The sequence below is a fragment of the Lepidothrix coronata genome, unplaced genomic scaffold (assembly GCF_001604755.1).
Source record: "Lepidothrix coronata isolate B3197 unplaced genomic scaffold, Lepidothrix_coronata-1.0 Scaffold156, whole genome shotgun sequence".
Lineage (NCBI taxonomy): Eukaryota > Metazoa > Chordata > Aves > Passeriformes > Pipridae > Lepidothrix > Lepidothrix coronata.
The window spans coordinates 366,565-376,435 of NW_016690336.1; the positions used below are offsets into that span (position 1 = coordinate 366,565).

At 49.8% G+C, this 9,871-nt stretch overlaps 2 protein-coding genes across 2 annotated transcripts in view; both read left to right on the forward strand.

The window, feature by feature from the left end:
• Window positions 1–9,871, forward strand: part of CUNH20orf194 (chromosome unknown C20orf194 homolog) — a 732,083-nt gene that overhangs the window by 351,455 nt on the left and 370,757 nt on the right. The gene's annotated exons all lie outside the window — the stretch shown is intronic.
• GFRA4 (GDNF family receptor alpha 4) overlaps window positions 7,863–9,871 on the forward strand; it is a 68,600-nt gene continuing 66,591 nt past the window's right edge. The window contains exon 1 of the mRNA XM_017828995.1: window positions 7,863–8,134. The gene's annotated coding sequence lies outside the window, so the exon portion shown is untranslated. The remainder of the gene's footprint in view (window positions 8,135–9,871) is intronic.

Here is a 9,871-nt window from a genome sequence, read left to right on the forward strand (position 1 = left end):
TTTATGGAAAATCCATCCTCTAAGAAGCACTGATAGAGTTAAATATGAAGAATATAATTAATGGAATTAATTTTACACCTGTAACCACCCCCAAAGCACTCAGATCTCAGAGGACACATCAATCCCTGCACTAACAAAACAACAATGAAAGGATGAGAAGGAAAGTCTGGGCAGAGTTGGAAGCTGGAGTTTGCTGTGAGGTCCCCATGGGATCAAGAGGCAGTTCTGGACTGTTGGGATGGAGGGCAGGATCCCCAAATGCCATCTGGCTTTTCTGCTGCCCACAGCTGCTGCCTTTCCCTCCCTGGCAAGTTTTCCTTCACGCAGCCATTTCCATAATTCCTGGCATGTGCTTCCCGCGGGCTCCTCACTGCTGAAATCAAACACCGGAGAGCAGCCGGTGGATTTTTCACCTGGTTTGGGAACTCAGATCCCAGGGGGGAAGAGCAAAACCTAAAAAAACCCACCAAAACAACAAAACCTCTTGAAAAATGCATCTGTGCATGTGAGAGAGGGAAATGCTCCTTAAATTAGTGGCTTTGGCAGTTCTGACAGGACCAATCCGTTATTTGCATCAATAGGAATGGGATATTTATGTCTCCCCGTGTCGGTGCAGAGGAGAAATAAAACTTCTCCCTCAACAGGCTGCCCTCAAACACTCTGCAAATTCCTCTGCAAGGATCTTCCCACATCCAGAAAGTCCTTTTTTTTTTTTTTTTTTTCCCCCCCCAGAGCCTTAAATAGTAATTACAGCTGGGTAAAAATTAGTACTACTTAAGGCTAATAATTAGTATGAATTACTGCGAGTAGCGTTTTATTTTGCTTTTGGAGACAGAAATGTCTTCCCTGCTCTCCTGGCAGTTTTCACAGATGACTTGTGTCGTGCCTGAAATTCCCTCCATCATTTTCCACACAAGGCTTGTTCATTTTTATAACTTTCCACTTGGTCATTTTTAAACATGACTCGTAATGTCGCCCGGGTTTGCCACCTTTTTGATTAAAGTCCCCCTGCTCCCGAGATATCCATGACTTCTTTTTCCCTCTAGTGGACTTTATATTCCTTCTGCTTCCTTAAAAAATATATAAATGACCTCTTTCTTCTCGGCCCAGAAGTGAAAGAGGACAAATTGAAAGGTAGTTCTCCTGCTAAAAGAGTTGTGGGTTGTTTTTTTTTTTATGGAAAAACACATTTCAGGGGAAAAAAAAATCAAAAGGAAGAAAACTATGAAAAGCTTGTTCCTGTCAAGCTGCTGCTCCCTTGTTTCAAAAGCAGCTGTCAAAACCCCCTCTGGCAACACCTCCTGGCAGTGAACTTCAATCCTGGATGCTGGGAGCAGGGATAGTGGGAGAGGGAATAGGACTGGGAGGACAATTCCACCTCCTCATGTGCCTTCACCTCTTTGTCCATCACGGCTTCCAAGGTTCAAATGTAGCTCTGGTGGGACTGGATTCCTGGGAGAACATCCTGGTTGAGAGGATGAGTTTGAAGAGGGAGGGTGGGAAGTGGAGCCGTGGATGGACTTTTGGTCCTGGAGGTGGAAAAGGAGGAAAACTAAGTTGGGTGTGAGCGGGCAGGGGGAGTGTCCAGGGCAAGGATTGTTTTATGGAGAGCAGGAAGAGTTTCCATCAGTGAAGCCTCCCTTTATCCTGGCTGGAGGAGAACCTGGGGGTGCCACAGGGAAAAAAAAAATGAGTGTTCAGGAAAAACAGGGACCTTCTAAGGTCACATCACACTTAAATCCCCTGTGAGCCCTCCAGGATTCGGGTCTGATCCCAAGTGAAGCCACAGCTGCTGCTGAGCTGTGGGGAGCTGGGTGGGTGTTAGGAAAGGTTCTTATCCTCATGGATATTCCCAGGCATCTTCCTGCATCTTGCCAGAGCTGATGCAAGTAAAATAAGTCTTGGTAAACAAGACTTTTCCAGTGAGGATGGGAAAACCCTGGCGCAGGCTGCCCAGGGAGGTGGTGGATGCCCCATCCCTGGAAACATTCGAGGCCAGGCTGGGTGTGGCTCTGAGCAACCTGGTCTGGTTGAAGATGTCAGTGCCCATCACAGGGGATTTTTGACTAAATGACCCTAAAAAGGTCCCTCCCAACCCAAAGTGTCCTGTGGTTCTATGGTGAGAAGTCCTCTTTCGGTCACTCAGCAGTGACACATCCTTCCCTTCCACTGGGAATGGCATCCATGAAGGTGCAGGGCATGGACACACCTCTGGAGTGTCCTGGTCATCTCCTGCACTCTCTGGTCCACCAGACTGGAGCTGTTGGGAGAACTGGGATTGAGCTGCTTGTGGCTTGAAGGAATGAATGACCCCCAGAGAGGGAGATGCTGAATAAACCTCGTGGTCCTCATGGAGAAAAATAGTGTTTCCCTGGATATCTTCTTGGAATAGATACATAATCCCAGCTCAAAACTGCCCTGGTCACATCCTGCCACCCTCAACTCTCATCTCTTTCCTCCTCCCTCCATGAGAATCCACCTCCTTCTTCCACAGGAGAAAAGGAGGTTCAGGGGGGATCTTCTGGCTCTGCAACTCCCTGACAGGAGGGGGGAGCCGGGGGGGGGAAACAGGCTCTGCTCCCAAAAAACAAGGGACAGGAGGAGAGGGAACGGCCTCCAGCTGTGCCAGGGGAGGTTTAGGTTGGAAATTGGGGAAAATTTCTTCCTGGCAAGGGTTGTCCATCCCTGGCACAGCTGCCCAGGGCAGTGGTGGATCCCCATCCCTGGAGGGATTTAAAATCCCTGTGGATGTGGCCCCTGGGGACAGGGGTCAGTGGTGGCCTTGGCAGTGCTGGGGGATGGTTGGACTCGATGACCTCAGAGACCTTTTCCAATTTAAGTGATTCTATGATTCCGTTTTCCTCTTCAAATCCATCTGGGAAGCAGTTTGCATGAAAGGTGCAGCGACACCGGTTGTGCCGTGGCTTTGATTTACAGAATCCAACTGGAAAATCCTGCCTGTGATTCCTCCCTGAGAGCTCTGGCAGAGTTATCAGCGCTCCCCACGCTGACACGTGGGTTGGAAGGGGCTCTTTGACACACAGGTGCAGGCAGCTGGTTTGTGAGGAGGGAGGGATGGGACAGGTTTCCTGGGGCTTCTTCCAAAAGGGGGATCAGATTGCTCACAGTTCATACAGCCCCAGGCTCAGTCATCTATTCCCTCCCCCCAAGGGGGATGGCAGTCCAGGATGCCTTTGGGATGAGAGTTTTTAAACAGCTCCAGATGCTGAAGGGCTGTGAGTTAAGACCTGAGAAACAGGTGGGTTTTGCTTTTTCCTCCTCTCTTCCTGTCGCTTGTGCAGTGGAAAACCAAAGGCCAAGTGCATAATTGGAGTTAAAACTCAGCTTTAATGCTCCTGTCTGAGCTGCAGGGCTTTAACTGCAGGTGGTTTGTCCAGCAGGAGACACTGAGCTCACCTGTTTCAGGTCTTTTCTGCCCCCAGGGAGGTGAGCCAGTAATTCCTGCAAACCCCTCAGGGGTTGGAAGTGCCTGTGGGAAGCGCTCGGCTCTTCAGACGGGCACCAACAGGAACAATTTTGGGAGTCCTGGAGCCTCAGAGCTGAGCTGGACCCAGCAAAAGTTCAGGCCAGGTCTCAGGAGAGCTCCAGGAGGCCTTGAAAGGTGGTGAATTGAGCACAATCCCTGTAAAACCATCGGGCTTTGCTCCAAGCTTTGCGTGAAATGAGTGTGGCCGGTGCCTCTGCAGAGGCCACCTGGGAAATCCCATCCTCCTGGACCAGTCAGAGCCAGGGAAACACAGGGCAGCTCCAGCCTCATGGGAAAGGAGCCTTCGCTTGGATGATGGCTGGGAATTTTTTGGAGCAGAGCTGATGTCTGTGCCACCACTTGTGCAGAGCTCACGTGGTCCTTTCTGTGAGAACTTGACACAAATCAGTCAAAAAGGGGTTTGAATTTCCCAGTTCGTCTCCTTTTACTGTTCCAGCCTTTATTGAGGGCTTTGCTTTAATTTTTTTTTTCTCTGCTGCCCAATCTGGACCCCCCATAATTGTCACCTCCACCATGATTACAACTTTAATTTCTTCCTGTCCCTTGCTCATTCCAGTGGAAGGGGTCCCTGCTCGTGGCAGGGGGTGGAACTGGGTGGTCTCGAAGGTCCCTTCCAACCCAAACCATTCTGTTCTTCTGGGATTTTATGATTTTATGATTCTCTAATTTTGTCATTTTTATGTTCTGCATCTGTCCCTGGGCATTTTTCCCTTTGTTGCTGCCTGGTGCTTCCCTTTGATATTTGGTGTGTACAGCACAAGGCACCTTCAAAACCTGTCACGAGGTGACATAAATCCCCACAAACAACCTTTTCTAACAAAGGCTGGGGGTGAAGACAACGTGTTTGCCACCTCCTAATGGGGAGCAGAACAAACCTGCATGTTGAGTGATTAGGCAGGCTTTGGAATGAATTAAAATCACTTGTGGCCTGTTTCTGTGAAGCCTCAGAAAGGCTGAGTTTGCCTGAGTGAGGAATTCCCTCCTCCTTGCAGGGGTTTGGTTGATTTGACACGAGTTACAGCAGTTGCACAGTACATTTTTTTTCCCCTCCCCTCCCAAGAGGTTTGTTTCTTCTTTTTGGCGAGGGCACAGAACCCTTGAGAGGTGCTGAGAGGCTTCTGGAGAGGCAAAGTGCTCACCTTGGGCTGCCTGTCACAGCCACGGCATCTTTCGGAGTCATCCCAGCAGAGCTTTCCTTCCGGGGTGGGAAAGGTGCTCAGGGTGCTCACAGTCCATAAAAACCTCCAAGGGAATGTGTGTTCTCTGCCTTGCAAGGAGGTGGAATAGGGAAGGACTGGAGCTGTGAGTTGGGAATACAACACCTTCCTGATGGACGAGGTGTGGTTGTGGTACCGAACCCCTCAGCACCCCAAGCCCCCAGGTTTGGGCAGGACTGTGGGACTCGCTCTTTGGCAGGGAATTGATGCAGGAAAAATGTGAAATGGTTGGATTCAATGATCTCAGGGGTGTTTTCCAACCTAAATAATTCCACGGAAGTGTCCAAAGCCATGCTGGATGGGCTTGGAGCAACCTGGGCTAGTGGAAGGTGTCCCTGAGCACGGCAGGGGGTAGAAATCAGATGATCTTTAAGGTCCCTTCCAACCCAAACCACTCCATGATTCCATGATTCTGTGCATGAAAGCTTTGATTTCAGCCTGGGCAACATCTGGCTACTTCAAGGAAGGGAGAAGAGCAGGTTTGCCTTTGGGAAGGTGGTGGAATCACCTGGGGACTCGTCAGCAAACCTTAAAACCACAAGTGGTGCCCTGAGAAACTCCTGAAGGGTGGTTGGGTGCCACATTCCCAGAGGATTTCCTAATTGTCCCTATTCCATTAGAAATTTTATCTCCTGTTTGTGATCATTTAGGATGTTAATTGGAGGGAAAAACTAAAGGAAGTGTCCTGAGATGCAGATGAGGAACTTCCTCTAGGATACAGCCTTGGAAGCTCTCCTGCTGTTTTGGGAACTTCGTTCAACTTGCACGGCAAGACTTTTCCATCAGGGCCAGAAATTTGGGAAGGCAGACACTGGAGAAGGTCCTGAGCTGATTCTGGTCTGGATCTGGCTTGAATCTTCTCCCTGGAGCAGAGGAGAAGAGGCTCCTGAGGTGTTGGACAGAAGATGCAGATGAAGCTTAACAGGGAATCCAGGAGCTGGGAGGAGGAAAAGTGCAGGACTGTAAAGGTCTGAGGGATGTTCTGGATCCAGGGAAGCCCTAAGGGTTGGATTCTCCTGCCTGCAAAAGGGGATGTGAGGCTGCAGGTGAAGTGACAGCTCGGGGACTCATCCATCAGTGTGGAGTGTGGACACACATCCAGGGAAAAGCAGCTTCAGAGTTACCACCCTCCTGGGAATAATGATGGGAATTTATCTCCCTCTCCTGCTGTTGCTTCATCCCTTCCCCCTCCAGACCCAGCCAGGCCAATCCTTAATGTGTTCTGGAAAGCTGGAAAGCCTGGGAGTAATTAAGTACCTGACTCCAGGGGGTGCAGATCTCTAATTGAGGTCGTTAGATGGTATCACAGGACCAATAATTTTAATTATAATGGAAGGGCTGCAGCAAAAAAACCCCAAACTGACAAACACAGGAACCAAAAAAAAAAAAAAAAAGCCCCAAACAGCAAAAAGAAATCCAGTGAATTCACCCCCCAGAAGTGTTTAATCCATGGGTTGGATGTTGTCCCATGGGATGAGGAATTACAGCACCTGTTTCTGGTGTGCCACGGAGTAAAATAAGGATATTTTTAAGGGAAGAGAAATTCCTGTGAGGCAGAACCAGGGTTTGAGCTGGGCTGTTGGTGTTTGTGGGAAGCAGGGATCCAAATTTCAGGAACAATGGGATTTTTTGCTGTGCCTACAACCCTCTTGTTGTGGTGCTCTTGTTTTGGTGCTCAGTCAGAAACTGAGTTCAAGGGATTAATCCGCTCTGAAAATCTTCCCAGATTCCCTACACAAGGATCAGTGATCCTGCCTTGCCCTGGGATTAGGGATGTGCTCTGTCAAAGGGTTTTAATTCAGGGGTGCAAAAGTCTCTGATAGAAGAGCGAGGTTGGAAAACAGAAGCTCATTTCCCAGAAAAAAAATACTGGGCTTTTGGTGCAATTTGGCTTTGGAACAACAGTGACAAATCAGGGCTGGAAAAAAATTGAAATGAAAGACAGAGAGGGGAAAATAAAGTGCTTATTAAAGATAATTCCAGGGGAAGAAAAACGAGGGCTGAAATAAAGGCCCAGATGTTCCTCTTTTGTTTCACCTGCTTTTGTTCAGAAAATCAAAAATGGGCTTCCTAGAGGGGCCCCGGACAGGAAGGGGAATGGAATTTTTTTTCCCACTTTTCCTCTGCCCACCCACTGGTCAGGGATGGTCCCGGCAGGAGATGGAAGGTTTCACCACTCCTGGTTTTCGCCTGCTCTCCTGAGCTTTTCCATTAAATCCTGGAGACGAGTCCAAAGGGACATTTGCCCTCCCTGCACATTGGTGTTATTTCCAAGGGCCACAAAGCAAATCAAGGTGATAATTTCAGATTTTTCCTTGATTTTACTCTAGAGATGAGCCCAACCTGAGCCACCAAGGTTTCTTGTCCTCCAAGAAAGCACCTGGTGATGGGAGGGAGCAGCCAAGGAACCATCATTCCAATTTATCCAGCTAAAAAAAAAAAAACACGAAAGAAAAGAAAATAAGATTAAAACATCGTTTACTGCCTTGTTTTTCTACTAGCAACCCCCACATTTTCCTAGGGAAGGTATTTTTCCGTGGCTTAAAGAGGAGGGAAGAAATCCAACAGGAGATTTCCAGCTGTTTCATGGACCTGATGGTTGGAACTACCTGGACTTGGTGACTCTGCTGGGGGTCCCAGGGGTCACACAGTGCCCAGGAGCCTTTGGAGCAATGGGAATTTGCTTGGCACACCTGTTAAAATCCCTGAGGGGGTTTTGGCCAAGGCCAACCAGGCAATTCCTGGGCTTTGCTCAGGAGACACCACGAGCCAAGGCCCGTTCCCAGTGGGTTTGCCAGGGATTGCTCCACTCTGAAGGGGAAGGGAGTTTAATAACATGGATTAAGGGGGTTTAAATTACATGAACGAGGCAGTTCTGGGGCATTTGGACCAGCATTTTGAAAGTCATTAATTAACTAATTTAGGCCCAGCACTGAGGCCACCCTTTCCCTGCAGGCACTGCCCATTCCTCAGGCAACCTGCAGAGGATGTTGGTCCACTTTAATCCCTTTCAACCCCCTACATTCGTCTTCCTTCACGCTGCTCCCAGCTCAGGAGGCAGAAGACACTGGCAATGACCTGAGATAACATGAAATAAATGTTATTTAGCTCTGGCTGATTTCTCAGGAACAGTTAAATCCCCTTTTTCCTAAAGCAGGTGTGTGGCAACCAACACTCACACGGAGCCAGCGAGGGGTCAGGGGCGTGTGTTTGCGAAACAAGCCCATCAGGAGCTTCTTGGAGAGCCTGAAGTGTCCTCTCCAAGAGGTAAAACCTTTCTTGGGTTGAGCACGACCTCGGGAAGGATGAGCCACGTGAGAGACGCCTGAGGATTCTTTGCTTACCCAGAGCTGAAAAGGGAAGGAAGGCACAGGAGGGAACACGATCCCGCTCTATAAATACCTTCAAGGTAACAGCGAGAGGGGAGGGAGAGGATTAGTCACACTCCTGTAAGACAGGGAGGGGAGGGGACACAGCAACAGCAGGAGGCAGGGAGAGGGAAAAGTTTGGAGTGAAATGTTCGGGCTGTTTTTTCTTCCCCGTTTCTGACGGAAAGAGGAGTCGCAGGGGCTCGGTTTGAGCTGGGCTTGAGGCCGGGTGGGATTTTTTTCAGGAGGCTTGTGAGTCGTGGGCGTGAGGGATAAATGGTGCAGGATCTGCAGGTCCTGGGGGTGTCCCTGAGCTAAACCAGGGGCCTGGGTTTAGCCTTTGGGACAGGGACAGTGTCAGTAGGCACAGGGTTGCTCCGCTGCCTGGTGCACTTGGAATCCAGGCTTGGCCAAAGTTTTCCCACTCTCCCTTTTTCCCTGCATCCCAGATATGCCACGTTCACGTTGAAGGTGCCATGGGAAGATGGAGTTGGCCAACCAATGGCCATTTGGTGGTGGGGCTGGGAGGTGGCTCAGTGGTGGGTGATGATTTTGGGCAGGCTCTGGGCTCTACCTGTTAATATTTGGGGAGGTGACTCCTCCTCTCCAGCAGAACAGCCCCGTTTGTGGGACCTTAGACCCCATTTCACCCTCTCCACCTCCCAAACCCTCCCTGCTCCCAGGAATGAGAACTCCTGCCCTCAGCCCTGGCCCTGAACTCCCTGGAGCTGGAGGTGAGGAAGGCAGGAGCTCTGGTGTGACCTCCCTGAGGGGTTGGCTCCGAGCCACATGTGGACAATCACTCTCATTGTCACCTCCTCTGGTGCTGGGACTCAGAAGTTAATGTTTTCCAAAAAAAATGTGGGTTGCTGCTGCCAAGATTTTTCCCTCTCTCCTCAAGCAAGTGCCAAGAACTCTGTCTTCTCCTAACAAATCCAGTGGCCAAACAAAGGTTTCCCTGGAGAAAACCCTTCAGGCTGGTAGGAATTAACCAGTTGGTTTGACTGAAGGTAAATAAGTTAATGTTGTTTTTCTTCTGCCTCTGCTTTCCTGGGACAATGAATCTTGTGTGTGTCTGTCAGTCTGTCCACCCCCAAGAATTTTGGAGCCCCCTGGGCAGATTAGAGAGGATCATGGAATGGTTTGGGTTGGAAGGGACATGAAAGATCATCTCCTTCCAACCCCCTGCTGTGGGCAGGGACACCTTCCACCAGACCAGGGTGCTCCAAGCCCTGCCCAAGCTGCCCTTGCTTCATATGAAGACTCAGAAGATGTTCAGATCCCACAGGTTGGGGGGAAATCTGCTTTGGAAAAGGGAACTCCTGGTGTGGATCACTGGGGGAAAAGTCAGTGGAGTTCACAGCAGAAAAGGTGTGTGGAAGGAGGTGGAGAAATCCAGGTCCTTGTTTTTTGCCAGGGAGGCAGTAAAGTGATGCAGATCTGCAAAGAGCCGAGGAAACATCTTCTTGGGATCACAAGGCGATCCCTGGAGCCTGCAAATCCAGGGAAAAAAGGGCAAAGTGAAAACCTTCTGAGGGTTCAGGGCTGCTCCTTGGAGGTGGAGGAGTAATTTCAGAGGGAAATTACAGTCCTGGGGCTGTTGAGCATCCAAAGCAGGGGAGCTGTGGGCACTGGTGGGATGTGTCATCTCTCAAGGAGGTGCCCAGATGTTGGTCCTGTGCCATCTGCACCTTCTGAGGAGGGTTAGATTTTCCAGAGGGATGGATATGGGTTTGTGTGTTCATGGAGCTGCTGGAAAGAGTCCAGAGGAGGCCCCA